The 21264-nt window shown below is 37.0% G+C and overlaps 1 protein-coding gene across 4 annotated transcripts in view; it reads right to left on the reverse strand.

Annotated features, from left to right (window-relative positions):
* SALL3 (spalt like transcription factor 3) overlaps positions 1–21264 on the reverse strand; it is a 116568-nt gene that overhangs the window by 9058 nt on the left and 86246 nt on the right. The gene's annotated exons all lie outside the window — the stretch shown is intronic.

Here is a 21264-nt window from a genome sequence, read left to right on the forward strand (position 1 = left end):
CTTCCTCATTTCCAGCAAAATTAGAGATGCCTTTGCCACTTCACTTAACATTGCTAAACTAATCTGTAACCTTTCAAAGTGAAATCAAAGCCTGAGAGGACAAAACATGGCTTCTCTTTTTCAAGTGTGGTCTTGGACTAGCTCGATTTATTATCTTTATGCACTGCAGAGACACCAAGGATTTAATGCAATTCTATATAACCTTGCAAATCAATAAGCATTTATTTAACTTATTTAGAAATTTAACTGAAATGCTTTTACTTAAAAATGCAGTCAAAAGCAGAAACAAACGCACTTGTCATAACACAGGTAAGGAAATCATGTTTTCTGTCTCAATACTAGTGAAAAACATGCTACAAAGGTCTCATCATTTTCACCACTCTCTTATGCATCCAAAGCATGTGTTAGGCAGCATAGCTTACACGATTAAATATGATATATAAACACAAATGTCCCTTAAGCTATAGGGTGATTAAATGCAGAGATTAATTGAGGTTATTAGATACAGTGTGTCTTCATTAAATATGCACTGAAATTAGATGGTATTATTATTAACTGATAGAGTTCAATGGATTGTTAAGAAACCTGAAATTATATATTTAAAGTTCAGTTAATGTTGTTCTGCTGTAACATGAGATTATTTTTCCCAACAGAACTGACACTCTTTATACCTACTTTCATCTATTCCCAGAGAAGGGCTCAGCAAATTATATGCTAGTGGCACGGTAGAAAACCCACTAATTGGTTACACATGTTTAATTACTGTTGTAGCAGCCATTTCCTGACTCGTGTAACCATCTTGTGCCAGTTAACAAGCATATTTAATGAACAAAATTCTAATTTACACCTGGTCAGAGAGTAGATGCCTAAGTATAAGAAATCAGAATCGTGTAACTTCTCTTTGTTAACTCTGACTGGCGTGGGAAAAAAGCTGCTTTAATGGCAGTGATTGTGTTTGCTGTTTCTGTATTTTGACCACATTACAGCTTCCTTCCTTCATTTTGTACTTTTCTCTCTTTCCTTCATCTATTTTTATTTTATTTTTTTCTTCAATGGTATCTGGCTCAGACTGAAATTAAGCTGGCATATACAAGTACAGACGACAGTACATGGTACAGTAGAAATACCAAGACAAAAGCGGGCATCATAAAATGTTGATCATGGCACTTGATTCATGTAGCACATAATAATAAACACAGCAGTAGCGTGAGAATTATTCAATGTTATATGAGGACGATTAGAGAAAATGCATAGTAAATGAGGCATAACAGGAACTGAACAAAAAGCAAACAGTTAAAAAAAAAATCAAAGACAACTAAGAAACAGGCATGCAGTGATCTGGGATGATATGCACAGACCAGGAGGCTTCTTTTTTTATTTTCTGTCATTCCATTTCTTTATCCTTTCATTTTTTTTTTTAATTTTCTCAAAATGAAACAAAATGAACATAATCCAGTACACATCACACAAGGCAGTATACATTTCCTGTAATAACAAATATTATAAATCTTACACAGAGATTCAGTCATGAGATGAATTACATAACACTATACTGGAACTTGTACAGAAACAATGCAGACCATGGACTGATAACAGGCATCACACAAAAGACAAAGAAATTTATAAAAAAATAAATAACGATAATTGCAGAACAGACATGCGGTATGATAATACACCTGGAAGAGAGCACAGCTGAAAGGCAAAGGTAAATGATACGGGAATAATACCTAAAGAGATCCAGGTTTTAGGGAAACAAAGGACAAAGCAGAGTAATAGCATAGAGGAAAGAAGGCAGCAGGGAAGTAACATAGGGCAGCAATGAAGCAACAGGGAAATTATTGTACTCATCTCAATTTAACTTTTATTACAGTGTTTTTTCTTAAAGCTTCAAAATGATACAAATTTAAACAAGCAAACATTAAACAAAGGATAGAAAAAAATGGCTAATGTATATAATTATGACCAAAGCTGGGAAAGGTCAATTAAAGGAAGGCAGTGAGACATTCAGAAAAGAAACACAAGGAAAAATAATAGCAATAGAAGAGATTCAATATGAGCCTAGCAGACAAATGCAGGGGAGACTCACAGACAAGATGAGGAGATAACTAATTATAGCAAGGAGCCACAGAAGGAAGGCCATAATGCTAGGAGGGTTAGGTTGGCCTTCAGCATTGTTGAAAGCCTAAATAAGACAATAGCTGAATGAGAAGCACTGTCATCTGATTGTTGGGCAGATGTGATTGGGATAACCAAGCTCAAGGTCAAAAATACGATATTACAGTACAAAGTAACCCAGGGATAGAAGGCAATTAGGAATAATAAGGTGAGTAAAGATAAAGGGGTATGTCAGTACACATCAGGCGAAGCTTAGAAAGAGACAGTGTAAAAGAAGAAAGGGAAGAGGTGTAGAGCTTCTAAAGGTGCAAAAGGGAAGAGGGCAGTCAATGTCAGCTTTTTAGTGATAGAGTTAAAAGTGGAAAAGGGGAGAGCTGGTAAACTGATATGCTCCACAGGCCACCCAGTACAAATATCAGGGCTGAAGAGCTTGTTAAGGACAGTCTAAGAGAAAGTTCGGAAAGAATAGCATAGTTATTGCTGGAAACTTCAGTCTCTTTGAGACATACTGATGTAGCTGACCATGAAGATGGGCAGAGAAAACAGGCTAATTAAAAATTCAATCTAGAAGGGCTTGAAAAGAGTCTTACAGCTTGAACCAGGTAAGAGAGAATCTTGAATATGAATTTCTGCAAAAAGGAGGCTGAGAAGGATGTATAAGTAAAGACTCCAATGACCAGTCTTCAAAGTGGTCCACACTGGCCATGAAAAAGTAACCAGGCTTGGGCACAAATACTAGACTTTGGGATTTTGGTGGCTGAAACTACAGAAAGCTGTAAGAGTTAACATCAAGGGTTTTAGACTGTAAGTGGAAAAAAATGGGAGAAGATGAGCTGCGAAATATAATAAAAAGATGTTTGAAAGGCATATTTAAAAAAAGTACCGAAGAGAGTTGTGGAGACAAAGAGAAAAAGAATCCTATGTACTTCATGAGGGAAATGAAAACAGCTATCAGGGTCAAGGAAACAACTCCCAGGATTGATGAGATAAAGGGGAAGACCAGAGGGAAGAAATAAGGCAACAAAGTACATGAGGAAGGCCAAAGGAAAAATGGATGAGTCTAACAGCAGGTATTAAGAAGACGGGGGCCAAGTTTTGGCGTGTGTGTGTGTGTGTGTGTGTGTGTGTGTGTGTGTGTGTGGGTGTGTGTGTGCGTGTGTGTGTGTGTGTGTGTGAGAGAGAGAGAGAGAGACAGACAGACAGACAGAGAAAGAGAGAGAGAGAAAAATGAGTCGTGTGAGAAAGCAGGTGACTTAGCTTGTGGATGGTACGGATTTTAAAGAGGCAGGGGAGCAAGAACAGAGCCAGATCCAGCACTAGGCAACCAAGGCAGTTGCCTAGGGCCCAGTGGCTGGGAGGGGGCCCATTTGCCAGTGGACTGTCACATTTACTGTTTTAATTTTTAAAAAATTGCTTGTTTTTTTAAGATAAGGGAGTTCTTCTTTAAGAATGCCCTCTGCATCTGGTCGCACATACCTGTTATTTTATGTGTCACTGACCTCCTGTTGTTTACTTCTTCTGTTCCACATGCGCAGAATTTAAATGCAAGAAGATGTTGCTGTACTATGCTGCTGCTTGCCAGAATGTTGAATGTAGACTCGCTTGGATCTTGATTCTTCTATAGAACAAAGGAGGACAAGTAAAGTGTGTGTGTATGTGTGTGTGTGTATTGCCTCATTTAGGGATAGCAGGTGACTAGTTAATTTGCTCAGGCTCAAACCCTGCACCTTAGTTACAAGAAACAAAAGCCTGAATCCTCTACTCCAACTACCTAGCTGTTAAAAAAAATTGAGTTTCAAGTTCATTTTCAAAGAACTGAGTTTTAGGTGCATTTTTCAAGGAATCAAGTTTCAAGTGCATTTTCAGGACTTGTGAGCTTCAAGGGAAAAGAAAAACATTACTGCTGCTCATGCTAAGTCTGTTTACAATGTGCAACTGTTTTGTTTAGCAAACGGTATCGCTATTGTGCTTTAGAATTTAAAAGCATTGTTAGTAGAACAACAGGTAGCATACCTGTTTTACATGCAGAAGGCTGTGGGTTCTACTCCCACAGTATGTAGGTGGATTGCTGATGCTGTGTTGCACTTTGGGGGAGGGGATGCAGCAATCCTGAGTATGTCCTCCTTTGGATAAGATGCCTAGTAACTATGAATCTGTTGTCAGCATCCCATCCATTCCTTATTACAATATTAGCAGCTTTTACCATTTTTAATGTAACGTAGGCAACATATTCTTCAAGGGCAACAGACACTAAATTTCTAGATGAAACACTGAAATATAAAGCTGCTTGCTAGCAACAACCTCTTCGTTAGTTACAGATCTCTTTAATGTAGAATTATTCAGATGACATTTACTTCTGCACAGATTGTGCATATTGACTGATATTGGTGGATTGTAATGACAACAGTTTGAGTGGACTTTTATGGTTGAAATGTTCTGAATTCGGCAGTTTTGTCATTAATGGTTCATAAGTTTTGTTTCATTGCTTACTGGAAAAATGTTCAAAACTAGAAATTTAAAAGATGCTCTAACAACTGGTGCTGTATTATGCAAGGAATAGAGTTTAATACAATCAGGAAGGTGAATCAAAGAACAAATGCTGTATGCATGGTCCTAAAAATGTGTGCAATGGGCCTATGATTCGAAAACAGCCCAAAGGTAAACTTTATCCACCACTGGCTAGATGCATTTTCTTTGAATGTGGGTTTCAATGCTGTTTCAATGAATGTGAGTTTCAAGGACAGAGAAGTTTTAATGCTAAGTCTATATCTATTTTCATTGTGAGACTGTATTGCTTTGTGTATCAAATGTCTATCAGTGTTTGTCCTATAAGATTTGAAATAAAAGTTTTAAATTAAATCCAAATATCTGTAATCATTGCAGAAGTAAAGCAGAAAACAGTATGCACACTATGAGATTTGAACAGTGTTTATGGTAACTGGGGAGAAATAGCCAAGTAATGGGACACTGGAATGACTGGGGGGGAGGGATCATCCATCGCCCTGCCTAAGGCCACATTTGACCATGATCCAGCTCCAAAGAAGAGAAAAGTTTACAATAGTCCTCAGGAAATGGAAGGCATGATATAAGTTTCAGAAGACAGGACAGAGAAGAACAGTGATTGGAAAGATGAGGTGATAACAGCTGTGGATATGAAGAACGTGTTAAGGGCACTAATGCAAGACATGGACAGGGGCCTGATAGAAGCCCACCACTAATGCAAGACATGGACAGGGGCCTGATAGAAGCCCACTTATGATCCCCAAGAGGGCTGCTGACACGCTAGATGAACCTCAAATAGAGCTCTTCAGCAGATCCTCTGTGAAAAGAGTGGTCCCATGGGATTGAAACAACCAGTTGTGGAGTCAGTTTACAAAAGTGGGGCAAGAAACCACCAAGGGAACTAAAGAACAGTCAGCATGACTTCAGCAATAAGCAACCTGGTGACTGCAGTTCTAAAGCCAAGGCTCACAAGGTTTCTGGAGTGGAATGAGGTCTTTAATAGATTCCAGTGAAACTCTACAGCAGAATATTCCATCAAACTACCTCTATGTGACTCTATGACTGGATAACTAGGGAGGTGGATAGAAATAACCTTATGGATATGATGAAACTAAACTTCAGCAAAGACTCTGGCATGGTATTCCACTGCACTTTTCTTGTCACGTTTGGGAAAGGAGGTTAGATATGCACACTAAACTGTGTAAGTAGGTGCAGGAATTGTTAGCTAGTAGAGAGTAGAGAGTGCAAGTGAGAGGGATCTCTTTGTGAGGTTTACAAGTGTCTTAAAGGGTTGGCACTAGGGGCTTAATGCTGTCATCTCAAAGTCCACACATGGCATGGAAAGTTGGTCGGTCTCTGCAGATGAAACCAAGTCTTTGGGGAGGTAATTTATTACAGGAGTGCAAGTCCATGAAATGCATATGAGAAACTGATTAATAAATCTTTTGTAGCACATTGTGTGCCGTGATTACATTCCAAAAGCAGGGAAAAGACAGGCTTGTTAAGCACTAACCTCAACCATGAATATTCTCTAATGTACAGTTATGGCAAAATCTTTCTCAACTGTACTATGTTTATCATATGTTTCACACTGGTTCAGTAATGGCACTTGAGTAGATTTTCAAAGCTTATAGACCACTGGGTTGGTGGCTGGCCCTGAAAGGAAGTAGTCTGCGGGAGTGGTTTGCAGAAGGCCTTGTAGGATGGCTGTGGCAAACTCTGACATTGCTCTAAAGAGCTGTACAAATTTTAATGTTTGGAGAAGGTGCGTACAGATGATCATGCAGCTACTACATGGACAGCTTGACCTTCTCATAAATGCAGTGGTGGCTGCTGTGGACATAGAGGCACAAGTCTGAACCCTTGCCATAAAAAGGTTTAAAAGAAGCAAGTGCAACATGCTAGTCACTTTCAAATAGTCGGTTTGGAAATAAGCTTCTCCTCATTCGCATTTGCAAAGGACATGAACAGCCGTTCAAATAATATCTGAATTACCCGTTAACAACAAATGACTATACAATCCTCCTCTCCTTGTTTTGGGAAGCTGAAAAAACACAGGTAGGTGGACAGCCTGATTTAAACATAGTTCTGTCACAACTTGAAGCATGAAGGTAAAGTTAGTATGCACGATTACCCTGTTCTTATGGAAGATGAGGAAGTGCTATTTGTACCTTAAGGACTGCATTTCTGAAGTTCTTCTGGCAGAAGTTACTTCTACAATTAATTTTTTTTAGGTGGTCTGAGATGCATGACCTTCTCAAGTAACTGCTTCATTGGTAACAAGGAGTGTGTGTGTGTGTGTGTGTGTGTGTGTGTGTGTGGGGGGGGGGGGGTTCCCTTGGCATACAGGCTGAAATATGTACCTTAACTGTGTATAAAATAACCCTGACTTGTAAAGGAATGACAGGTAGTCAAGAATCATGGACTTCAATGCATCTACTAGCTCTTGAGCTCTTTTTAGCACAAACAGGAGAATTGTTTCATTTTAGCCATGTGCAGCTCCTTTGTTACTTGGTTTCCTTGCCTCTCTTAGTATATGGAGTATATCCACAGACAGCACATGCCTAAAGGGTGAGTGCTAAATGATCCATGCTGTCAGCCTTATAGTTTTCAGACTGGGGTGTAAAGTGAGCCTTGGCTCTGTGCAGGAAGTCTACACACTAAGGCAGCAGAACAGGTTATGTCCTCAGCGGGCTCCGTATCAGGGCATCTAATGCTGCATAGGTCAGAACGGCATTTCTGGCTTTTTTTTTTTTTTTTTACTCACTGTGGGGATAGGAATATTGAGGATAAATGTGGAGAAACACACCTGCTTAGATTATTGGTGCAAAGCTCATTTAGATATTTGTTTAGTAGAGAAAGATAAAGTTGTACTTCTGGTACAAGCCACTCATGAACTAAGTCCAGGAAAATGTCATTGTTAAGTACCATTTATGTGTACTTGATTTTGCCCTGCATTGCTGATCTGCTGATGAGTTTTCCTGAGGTGGGCTTTATGATGCCTTGTGGCTCAACCCTGATTCCATACTTGCATAGCCAGCCTGCATAACAGGTACCAGCTCCCCTCCCACTGGCTTGTTGATATACCACCACATCATTATCTTGTTTTCTGTTAGGATGTTTAAGATCCCTGTTTGGCAAACTGGTGTGAAAGCTTTGCTTGAGAGGATTAACACCATCATATTGTTTTCTCTGATTGCACTATTATGCTTCCTGATCTCTCAGAAAGTGCCCCAGGCTATGTCACTGGTAAGCATATGGGTATCTGGACCTGGTTTGAAGGGCATCCCTTGAATGAACTGCATCTGCTAAATCTACCAGGAGTTCTTCTTTGATACAGGAAAATAAGGACCTGCAGAGAAAATGTCTGATAGTTCCAGCTGTTTCTCAGGTGCTACTGTAACTTCCTTATAAGTTGCCTTGTTAGGAGTACCATCAGGATAGAAGATGCTATGTAGCCCAGCACTCTTAGGCACTCCCTTGCAGAAATCTGTTTCACCTGAGTTACTGATACCTTGTCTGAGGGAAGGAAGGCTCTGGTACTGTGTATTCAACAGTGCCCCCAGGAAAATACTTGCTTCAAGAGAACCAGCCTAAAACACTGACAGACTTAGAAAGACAGATGGAGAGATAGAGAGAGAGCCAGAGAGAGGAACAGAGAGAACTAGACTCTGAAAGTAAGCTAGAATTAATTAGTGAACGTTTTAAGAAACATCATACAAGGTTGCTGGTTAGACCAGGCAGTCATCCAGATAGTGACAGATGTGAATATCCTTGGTTATGCAAAAGTCAGTTATGGGAGCCAGGTTCTTGTAAACAGCATACATACACTTCATTGACATGTGTGCTTGTGTGTGTGTAATTGATAGGTATTTTTATCAAAAGATGAATATTGCAATTCTTTTAACCACAATGTGTTGCATTCTGTACTCCAGCAGTGAACTTTTGGGAGCTTTTCCTTTATTTGTCACTGTAGTGAGTCAGTGGAGTTGTTATATACAATCTAGAAGAGTGTTGGGGAAGGCGTAAAGGGGATTGTCTCCTGCAAAAGTATTTTTTGGTGTTTTCTTATAGGTTTTGAGTTATACTTTTCAATGCTGTATTTTTGGAAAAGCAACTCATATTATATTAAACTGATTGAATGTAGGGATGCACTTATAAACATCCTGGATGCAACAAACAAACTAAAAGGCAAGGACGTGAACTGATTCATAGGTAAGTACTAGGCTATCGGCCCTGGGGCCTATATAAGCCTAGCCAAAAAGGTTCCCTGGCTTTCGCCACCCAAGAAAATTAATGGTAATGGAAACTTCCTGTTTCAAATAAGAGGAACATTTAGTACCTTTTGGCTATGGGGTTGTGTAGGTAGGCATCTTTTGGATCTAAAGTGATTTTTACACATTGAAGGAATAGTGTGTGTGTGTGTGTGTGTGTGTGTGTGTGTGTGTGCAGCATGTATATATATATATATATATATATATATATATATATATACATATATATATATATATATATATATATATATATATATACATATATATATATATATATGTGTGTGTGTGTGTATGTATTTATATGTATAAATATGTATGTGTGTTTATAAAATAGTTACATATATATAACTATAAAACAGCCTTAAATGTTTGTGTGTGTGTGTGTGTGTGTGTGTGTGTGTGTGTATGTGTGTGTGTGTGTGTGTGTGTGTGTGTGTGTGTTTGTGTATTTATTTATCAGAATAACATGCCAGCATATCACCATTAAATCAAGTCATATTTTTGCCAGGGGATGCAGTATTTTTATTTGTATACTTGTTAAGGACATCATTAAACATGTATATACATTTTATGCAAGTCAGCAACCTTGTATATCCAATTCGAACCATTCATCTAAATGTTATCTCAGCTCTGGTTAATTAAAAAGGTAGCAACCAACACCACATTCATAAAAATCTACACTGTTGACAAAACAATTACTATCGACTTAACTCAACCTCCTAAAACACAAACGTAATACTAGATTAAAAAATAAATAAAACGAGTTAACAATAAAATAAACATAAAACAACAACTAGCCAACTAGAAAAATGTACTGCTGATGCATTATACCTAATTCTACAAAACTAAAATGAAAAGATGATTACAATACCTGAAAAACCTAAAAAGCCAAGGAAGTCTAACACAGCACACACTACAGTACTAACATAATTTAAAAACTTGCATGATACATTACTAAATCATGATAAAATGACCTCATGTGAGGTAACTACCAGGCCCATATGAAATAAACGGATAACAGTAAGCATGTTTGTAGGCAAAGATAACTTTCATTGATATTCTAATAAATTTGGGTACCAAATGTTTGCAAAAGACAAAATGCAAATCCTGGCATTCCATTTTTAAAATACTAAATCATTTCTGTTTTACTTGGTTTCATTGCTAAGGTCTGATGAACAAATAGTGCCGATACAAAGTAATATCACATAATCATGTAAAGCAGGCTTTTTACCAACAAGTAAGTAATAGAGTTGTTTGTTTGCTCATTTATGACGGGTGGAATTCTTTTTTTCTTTACTATTTACTAGTTGCGTTTGTAACTCATGAATTATGCAGACTAACACCGATCATTGCTAAGATACTGAAGAACATTGCCAGAGAGGATAAAAAGCACCAGGTGAATAATTCAGTACTGATATACATTCAACAAGTTTTGCTGTTTAGGGTCTCATCTTTATGGCATGTTTCTTAACACAGACGTCAGTCTGAAACTATCCATATATCACATATTTAAATGTCCTGGCTGTAGCTTAGTTATTTCTTGAACACACTTTCCCTTGAACCAAGCCAAGTGATGGTTGCAACATTTAAACCTCATTAACAAGACTTTACTTGTGAGCATTTATACTTGGACAAAGACTGGGGTTAGTTGATTATGAGGCTTTTTAATTCTAGTAACAGTGATGTTGTTTCTGTCTTTATTGTGATTTACAATAAAAAAACTTTCAGAATAAAATAGTCTTGTAAAAAATAAGCAATATAGATTTGTTTAGTTTGAGAAATCTATTGTCTGTAAATCATACTTTCAATACAGAAATTTTAAATTTGATTTTTTATGCATTTTATAAGTGTTACAAACTTTAAAATTTAATTTATGAAGGCTACAAATAAAGATTTTGCTACTGCTTGCTAATGTAATGATAGATTATTGAAGACAGCTGCACAACTCATATGTTTAAAATTCCATGATGGAAGAACATTAAAGTAGTTAAGCACACAGACACACATACACTCACGCATACTGCATATATAGACAGATATGTGTATATATATATATATATATATATATATATATATATATATATATATATATATATATATATAAATAGATATACATAGCTATATATATAAATATATATACAGTGGATATAAAAAGTGTACACACCCCTGTAAAAATGCCACTTTTTTGTGATATAAAAAAGAGACCACAATAAATCATTTCAAAACTTTTCCCACCTTTAATATAACCTATAACCTGTACAATTCAATTGAAAAACAAATCTGTTGGGGGAAAAATATAAAAAATAAAAAACATACAATATGCTGGTTGCATAAGTATGCACACCCTTAAACTAATACTTTGTTGAAGCACTTTTTGATTTAATTACAGCATTCAGTCTTCTTGGGTACACACCTGCCATCAATTAAAGAGACTCTGATTAACCCCAAATAAAGTTCAGCTGTTCTAGTAGGATTTTCCTGGCATTTACTCAGTTGCCTGCTACAGCAAAAACCATGGTTCACAGAGATCTTATAAAGCATCAAAGGGATCTCATTGTTGAAAGGTATCAGTCAGGAGAAGGGTACAAATAAATTTCACAGCATTGGCTATACTACGGAACATAGTGAAGGCAGTCATCAAAAAGTGGAGAAAAAAATGGAACAACAGTGACATTGCAAAGAACTGGAAGTCCCTCCAAAACTGATGAAAAGACAAGATGAAAACTGGTCAGGGAGGCTGCCAAGAGACCTACAGCAATACTGAAGTAGCTGCAGGAATTTCTGACAATTACTGATTGTGTACTACATGTGGCAACAATCTCCCATATTCTCTATATGTCTGGACTATGGGGTAGGGTTGCAAGACAGACACCTTTTCTTACACAGAAAAACATCCAGGCCCGGCTAAAATTTGCTAAACAATACATCAAGTCTCCCAAAAGCATGTGGGAAAATGTCTTATGGTCTGATGAGACCAAGGTTAAACTTTTTGGCCACAACTCCAAAAGGTACGTTTGGCGAAAAAACAACACTTCGCATGATCAAAAGATCATCATCCCCATGGTGAAGCATGGTGGTGGCAGTATCATGCTTTGCAATTGCTTTTCTTCAGCTGGAACTGGGGCTTTAGTCAAGGTGGAGGGAAGTATGAACAGTTCTAAATACCAGTCACTTTTGGCCCAAAACCTTCAGGCATCTGCTAGAAAGCTGAAGATAAAGAGGAATTTCACCTTTCACCACAACAATGACCCCAAGTATACATCCAAATCAACAAAAGAATGGCTTCACCAGAAGAAAATTAAAGTTTTGGAATGGCCCAGCCAGAGCCCAGACCTAAATCCAATAGAAAATCTGTGGGGTGACCTGAAGAGGGATGTGCACAAGAGATGCCCTCACAATCTGACAGATTTAGAGTGCTTTTGCAAGGAAGAGTGGGCAAATATTGCCAAGTCAAGATGTGCCATGCTGATAGACTCCTACCCAAGAAGACTGAATGCTGTAATTAAATCAAAAGGTTCTTCAACAAAGTATTAGTTTAAGGGTGTGCACACGCAACATGGTATTAGTTTAAGGGTCTGCACACTTATGCAACCAACATATTGCACACTTTTTTAAATATTTTTTCCCCTAACAGATTTGTTTGTTTTTCAACTGAATTGTACAGGTTATAGGTCACATTAAAGGTGGGAAAAGTTTTGAAATTATTTATTGTAGTCTCATTTTTTATATCACAAAAACCTGACATTTTAACAGGGGTGTGTAAACTTTTTATATCCATTGTATATGTACAGCTATATATCTCTCTCTATTTCTATAAATATATATATATATATATATATATATATACACACACACACACACACACACATATATATATATATATATATATATATATATATATATATATATACACACACACACACATACACACACACACACACACACACACACACACACACACACACACACACACACACACACACACACACACACACACACACACACATGTATATGGGTATACATATTAGTGATTGAGCAATCACCATGCTGACATCTGTTTGGTTGACACAAACAGGGGGTTGACATGTGCACAGGATTGACAAGCCCTAGGCGGGGGAATATTCCCTTATCGCGGTGATTGTATTAGTATCAGAGTTAGTATTTTTAATTAACAGGGGGTGTGGGGGATGTAGCCCCCCGCAAAAACACTTGTTGGTTTATTCTTCTCCAAGGTAATCCCCAGAGCATGCTCAGAATGTGTTGACGTTCTATGTTTTGACATAAATACATGGAGATTAAGGTAATCAGCACAGTGACTCAAACAGCGCAAGCAAACCCAAAATACACATTGCCTTGTCCGAAGTCTTGCAGGTTTTCTCAGGATATTGAGTGCTTTTTATGTGGAGTCTGCATATTGTTACATGTACTTTACTAAATATCTGTTGTATAAAGTGGCACTTTGAATGTTTTTCTCTTAGGAAACACCTGTAGCCTATGACTGATTAATCTAGAGGCAAATATGATACTATAAATATAAAATTCTGATGCAAATAAGGAATACATGGCTTACTTAGTGCTATTTCCTGCCTGTCAGATAAGCTACAGATATTTTCTGCCTTCTGATCACAATTGCTATATGTCTGCTCCATGCATTATCCCAGTCATGCCATTATTTTTAACATCACTACTGCTTTGAGATGGCAGTTGTTAACCAACACTGTTTCTCTGAAATACAACATTGTGTCCTTCCTATTAGTCAGTCATATCGTCAGAATATCATCTCTTGTCCTTACATTTGTTTTCTAAAGATGGCACACAGTTAATCTCATCTGATTCTCTGGAATGCTTAAATGTTTCTGTCATTCCTTCCTCTCCTCCCTTCCTCAATGCTGCAAAAGCTAGGATTTTCTGGTCTTCCTTTACTTAGTTTTTGTGTAGAATGTATATTTCTGTTGTAGTCCTCCAGACTGCCTCCAACTTGTCTACTTCATTACAGTGCTGAGGGGCTAGATACAAAAGAGTGTGATTCGCTGCAAGGAGCATCTGCAGCTAAAGTGCAAGCAGGCATGATCAATAACGATTCAGTGACAGTCGCCTCAGCAAGAGCTTGTGAATCAGTTTAAGGTGCCCATGCTGATCAAATGAAGAAGGTGAGATTCACAAAGCTAGCTGTGCAGTGCTGACTCTCAGGTGTACGTTAATACTGTGTGGCAGGGTGTTTTCCACATTGTGTAAGGTAATGTTATGCAGTCACTTACTTTAGCTGGCCTTTACAGGTTTCTGCCTTCGCTTGGAGCACAAAACATGGTTTTAAATTCCAACTAAAGCAAATAATAGCCAAAAAAAAAAAAAAGACTGATCCTGTGATATCCATACTTCTTACACACAGAAACATTAAAATAATGAGACTGTTCAGAGATATGATTATAGTTGTTTCTTCGCTGTCATCAGGAAAGCATTCCTAAAACTTTACGTTCTTGCTTCCATCACAATTGCCTTTATAGAGTTTCCAGCTGTCAAAAAGACGCTTTTACTTTGGGAATGTAGAATGCTGGGATACTGCCACTCTTTCAGAATACAGAATCTAGAACCTTGTGTTCCATGGCAAACATTCCACAAACAGCATTCTATTCCATTCCTTCAGTGAAGAAACTGAAGAAATAATGAAAATAATTTCGAATTTTGTTGCATAATACCTAAATGAATACATATGAGAAGCACAGTTTACTTGAGAAATGTATAGCAAAACTCTGGATACATTCCAGAGGTCTGTAAAAGCATATGTGACGTAATGTTATGTGAATGTAGACTGATTCAGTAAAGAACTGAAATGTAAAGTAATCTTAACAAAGAAAACTTGGGTTTTCAGTGAAGTTTTATCTATGTATTAATTTTCCAGTACACTTTTATCTTACTCAAGTTTGCATGAGAGCTGGTGTCTTGACAACCATTGAGCATAAAGCAGAGAATCATTCCCAGATGGGATGCCAGTTCATTGCAGTGAAACATTATAATTTTTATGATGTAATCAACATGCATTTATAAAACTGTAATCAAAACACAATGTTAATACATTTACATGTTACACTGTTGCTGTATGAAAATTAAATATGAAACAGAGAAAATGCACATTTGCTAATATCAGTGCAAAGTACTGCACATTGTGTTGCTGAAGAAGACCATTTATGCAACAGCATATTCTGTTTTTCATTTTCAGAACTTTTACATCTAATTAAATGTATTCTTGCATTAAAAAGTCTTAACAACACTGACACATCCAGTTGGTATGATACTATACCTCATTTTTTCAAAAAAAGAAAATGGTTGAGCAGAGGAACCAGGCAGGAGTGTCCCCCCCTTTATTTGCATTATATTTAGAACGATTGGCAAATAAAGTAAGGAACTTGGAAATTCAAATATTTAATTAATGTGGTAGTCAAGAAAAGTTGGATTTATTTTCAGATGATATTATCTTATTCCTGATAAAACCAGAAAAGGACATTTCAGTGTTGTAGATCATTCTGAGACAGTTTCAAGGCTTTTTGGGATACAAAATTAATGAAGGCAATAGGTATAAATTACGTATCCACACATAAATAGTTTCAGCAATAACCCATATTTAATGGGGACATGATACAATGAAGCACTTAGAGGAGTATGGATTAAAATGATTCTGTTATGGCAGCTAAGGATATGTGGGAGGAGACTAAACAAAGGATAATACAAAAACTGAGAAACTGGCAGCCCTGTTTTATGGATATTGATAGTAAGATGCAAGCAGTGAAAATGTTTTTAGTCCCTTTAGTATTATACACAGGTCAGGCATATTTTTATCAATCAGAAGAGACGCTGTGGACAGCAATTAATAAGGAGTTGAAGTATTTTATCTGGGATGGGACGAGAGCAAGAGTCAAGTGGGATAATCTGATCTTTCCAAAAGAACACAGTGGGTTTGGGATTACCTGAGTTGAAGGGGTATTTCAGAGCTACACAGTTAAGGCTCCTATACATAGCACAATCAGAAAACTATAATTCAAAGTGGAAAGGAATGATGATGAAACAGGGGGGAAGCTCAAGAAACAGAGAGAGACTGGGATTTTGGATGCATATCCTTAAGGAGAATAACAATAACCATACAGAATATTATATTTATAAAGTAGCAGAAAGTATTCTAAGAACTAAACCAACACGGGGATGGAGAAAAGAGATTCTGATGATAGGGATGACTGCAATTAGGGGTACAGAGAATATGCAAGAGGGGTCTGGAATTTACTGTAGAAAACTGGCAAAGAAACCAAGGTATTGGGAGCAAAAAAATAGAGAGGGAAAGATAGAATGGGGAAGAGGCCAAGAATTCATTTGGACTACAGGCTAGAGACTGGCTTCCCTATCAAGGATTGATATCAGAGTATAGGCAAAGTGAAAGAAATAGAGGAATCCTAAGCAAAAGGCCAACACTAGTAGAGTTTTTAGTAGAATCTAGAACAGACGTTGCTGTTAAAAAAAAAGGGATAATTAGTAGGGCATACAAAATGTAGGAATCAATCATTGGAGGTTAGAAAGGATTGGGAAGAGAGACTGGATAAACACGTCACAAAAAAAAAAAAAAACAAAAAAAACAATGGCAGGATACATGTATGGCTCCCAAATATGCAACAAAGTCTAGAATATTTAGGATTTTTGCTTGGAAGGGTTTACGTAGATATTTTTACACCCCAAGCAGATGCTAAAGAATTTTTCTCGGGTAGATTACAAATGTTGGAGATGCAATGGGGAAGAAAGAGGTAATTGTGAATATATTTTTGGGAGTGTAATGACTTAGACTTTAAAAATTTCCTGCAGGCCATTCTCTCAGAAACACTGGGTGAGCAAATTGCTGCAACTTAGGAAATTATTGTGTTAAACTGCGATACAGAATAGGAATTGCTTAGACATAGTAATCCCTTGGTGAGTTTAATTCTGGTGGCTGCCAAAAAAGCAATTACCAGAAAAGGGAAAGCAAAGTATAAACCAACTGTACTAGAAGTAATGAATATTGTAATCTAGATCAAACAACTGGAAGTGGGATCTTAAAAAAGGGTAGGAGCAAATTACATACAAAAAAATGAGACGGAATAATACAGGCAGAATAATGTTTTGGAGGAGGAATGAGGTTAAAGGGAAGGCAAGAATTGAATGAGCTATGTGATGTTTGGATGAATACAACCAGATACATTATAAGTTATGTATAATGTTTGCAACTGAAAATATGTCAGTGTGGTTTGTTTTTATTTATATAAATATTTGATTGCCTATGTCATAATTGATAATTTAATAAAGATGTTTCTTGTTTAAAAACAAGCAAAAAAAGAAGTAGCTCTAAACATTTAGTAAAAGATCTGTAACATTCAAAATGTTCTGACATTACTCTGAAAATGAGAAAAATAACCCTGCTAGAATCAGGTTCATATGTGAGAATCGATCTGTAACAAGCTTGCTGTAGCCAGGTTATTATATATGGACCTTACTGTTAAAGCAAACCCTGCACTTCCACATAGATGGTCCTCACACAGGAACTGTATCAGAAAGCAACTACCAGCTTTCGAAGTTTATAACACACTTTATGTTGTTACATAGACAACAGTCATCAAGGAAAAGGATTATAATTTAACAGCTTTTAAAACCGCTAAATATTTCATGTTGCCATATAAACAGCAGTAAGAGAACAGGGCATCTCTAATCAGTCAACATCTTTAAAAGCTGTCATGGGCCTTGTGATGCCACACAACGTTCTAAGTGGCATCATCACACAGGGGCAGCTAAAACTCTTTATGAATTAAAAACATTATGATGTGGTCAAGGGTCAGATCTCTGATCACAAGCAGCTGTTGTAATTTGTTTTTGAGATAGACATCAACAAATTCACCTCACAAACTTAAGGTGAATTCATGACATTTATTTTTTAACATGCAACAATTTGGTTATCCTAATTCTAGCTATAAGGACATTGTGTATCAATCTATCCATTTTCTAAGCTGCTTTTGCTGATGAGGGTGGTGATGGCCACATGTTGAGCACGGTAGCCTAGACTTCCTCATTCCCAGGCTCATCTTGTGGCATCCCCAGGCTTTTCCAGGTAATGGAGACCACCTCTCTATGATCCACATCTAGCACACTTGACATTGAAAGCACTTGGAACGTATTCATTCGGCACTTGAACCTGCTTAACTGACTCCAACATAAAGGAGCAGCAACTCTGTGCTGAGATCCACTCACCGTGCCAGTCTTGTTGCTACAGTACAGATAATGAGCCCAGCTACCCTATTCAAAGTCACAATTTCATATTGTATTGTTGTTTTAATAAAAGGCTCAGTGATGCTGCTTATGTTTTCAGTTATTTGTTTTAATCTCTACTTCTATAACATATATCTTATTGATACAAAACAACTCAAATATAAAATGAATAACTAAGGCATAGTGCATGAAGACGTAACATAAGAAGGACAGAGATGTTCAGTACTATCAATCAGAAAATGAATCACTCCTTCAAACAAACAAACAAACACACATAAAAATAAACTATATAAATTTGAGGAAACAATATGCTGCTATATACTAACCTGTCTGTAAAAGAGACTACTTTTCTGTCAGAATACATTCATTTCCCATAATGATAACACTGCAAATTCTAATGGGAAAAGAAGAGAAAACTAATGTAAAAGATATCATTTATAAAACTGAATGAATAATTCTATTTAAAAGTACATTAATTCACACCAGTGTGTTGAATGTTGTGTGATAGCATGTCTTGGAGCAGAAGGACACTTGGTCTTTGGCATCACACCTGGCCACACACCTAGGAGTACAGTTATCACACAACAAGCAATACCTTGTTGTTATTCACTGCATACTTTAAATGGTACTGCTTAAATGGTAACTATTGTAGCTTCATGTAATACTGCTCACATATTGCACTGTTGGAGACAAACATGCAACAGGATGTCCTACCTCAACATTTTATGGTTGAAACCCTTAAGACTAGTATAACAGAATACTACTTCTTGACTGCCTTTTTTTCAGTCCACACTGTCAAGATGCTGGTAAAACACTGATGTTCACAGAACCTCTGAACAATGTCTTAGGTTCATAGCAATTTCCTCTGTTGCAGTCAAAGGTACAACATGCATTAGTACTAAACAGAAATCATAGCAAACTAACAATCAGATGTCGCAAAGACTGGCAAAGTAACAAAATCCAAAATACACCAACTTAAACTGTGGAATAAAACGACAAAACAACTAATAACAAGTTTTAATAGAAACAATCAGTAAGTGCTTTCATCTTATAAAACAAATTACGCACAAGTCTAATGAAGTATGGTTTTACTGATTTTGTTAACCACTGGATCATTTTTGTGGATGTGTTATTTTTAATGTTTAGACTAACAAAACCTCGCACAATAGCATTCAGTCCTGATATGAAATGACATGAGCCATTTTTGTATAACTTCTCAAAGAATACGACTCAGAATTCCAACTGGTGCCCTTTGCAACAATGAAGCAAACTTACTCAAATATAGTTAGAAAAAGGTTAGATTCCAAAAGAGGAATGGCTAACTGGCTTTCGTGCACTGCTGAAGTATCCCCGATACTCCTGAACCAAATGACATCTAAGAAGCAAACCATTAATTAAACCTAGTAGAACTAAAGCTTACACCCATACATCTCAACTGTCCCTATTTTGGAGGAACATTCCTATTTTCAGGCCTAACTTAGAATGTCCCTGTTTTTGGAAGTATGTCCCTATTTTCAGGCTTGTTACCCCTTCAGACAATTTTCTGAATCTTCCTCATCACATGTGATTTCTGAAGCTGTGCATTTCACCGAAAACGACATTACACGACCAACATACTAGTGGCAACGATAATTTAAAGAAAAAAGGTTTACATCTTACAATTTTTTTTTTCTGAAGCAAAAATAAACAACCTTGTCTCTTAGAATTTTGCAAGACACCATCAAATCTACAGATTTTACAGTCTCTTTGATAATGTGCTTATATTTTTCCATCATTTTTTACATGCTCTGTTTTTAAACAGATGTTTCAGTATAGTATCTCATATTCCTATTAGAAGCAGGGAGAGTTATTGCAATTTGGATCTCCAAATTTTTAGTGGGGTGTTCCTATTTTTCAAGGGTCTTTGTTCCTATTTTTCACTGTGTGCAGGGTGAGAGGTATGTTTGCACTCACACATTTTAAGCTGTGAACTCCAGTTACAGGATGGAAAAAAGTGCCATACAGGGGGAGACAGTGACCAACCTCATCAAAGAATGTTGAGAACATTTTCACTTAGAAGCTGTTGACATCTTTGGTTCACAGTACTGGCAATACTTAAATTGCTGGTTTGAACTAATGATGCATTCTGCTTAACTTCTTGTTGGAAGCTGATAAGTTAAATCTGCAATACTTTTTTTTTCACACAGCTGCAAAATCTGTTATCAACAAAGGAATCAGTTATTTGTCACATGTAAATATCACAATTATTTTAGGATCTTTGGCTTACACCGTTGCCAACACATTTGAATTTGAAAGTTTTGCATTTCAGTCAGATTAGTCACTCAGATTCTACTAAACATTCCCTGGTACTCGACATCCACAGTATGGGAATCCAACTACAAAGCATGAAAGGCTCAACAAATTCACTTAACACAAAGGTACTCAGATATCTGTGGCTTGGTTACATCCAGTGCAGAAGCAGTGCACTCACACACAATTAGACAAAAACACAGGAGGACAACAGTGTTGCAAACTCATGACAATAGCAAGCAAAAGTACCATAGTAGGGTAACATTTTGGTTGTGAACACCAAATGCACATAACTAACCACATATTGTTCCCATACAGATGACTGAGGTGAAATTCCTCGAGTGTCAGTAGCCCAAAGGAAAACAATGTTGAGAAGCATGACCTCGGCCTCTGTTTTCCATATGAAATCACTGCCTGTGTACACTTAGAAATAAAATTCATTTGTTTTGGGAGATTTCTCCCTCCTTCAAATTAGTTAGATCATAGAGTTGGTATATATAAGTTTATGAAGTGCAGGGGGGCTTGACCTCTGCAAAAAACAAAAATACATTTTTCACCCTGGTGTGTTTCGGCTTTATTTTTCACTGTTTCATATCCCTGGGATTTTGGAAATCAGCATTTCACAGAAGAACCTCCACAAGCACATATTCCAGCCTGAAACTCAAAATATACTCATCTCAGTACAAAAACAAAGATCCGTGTCTTTCCTGGCCATTTCATATGTTAGAGCACCATAAGCTTAATTAATCAAAGAATCTTAAATCTGGTCACGAAGGTTAAAAAAAAATTAGATCTCAACATTGTTAGTAGG

Source organism: Protopterus annectens, chromosome 3.part1 (assembly GCF_019279795.1).
Source record: "Protopterus annectens isolate FY-2018-M chromosome 3.part1, PAN1.0, whole genome shotgun sequence".
In the NCBI taxonomy this organism is placed as follows: Eukaryota; Metazoa; Chordata; order Ceratodontiformes; family Protopteridae; genus Protopterus; species Protopterus annectens.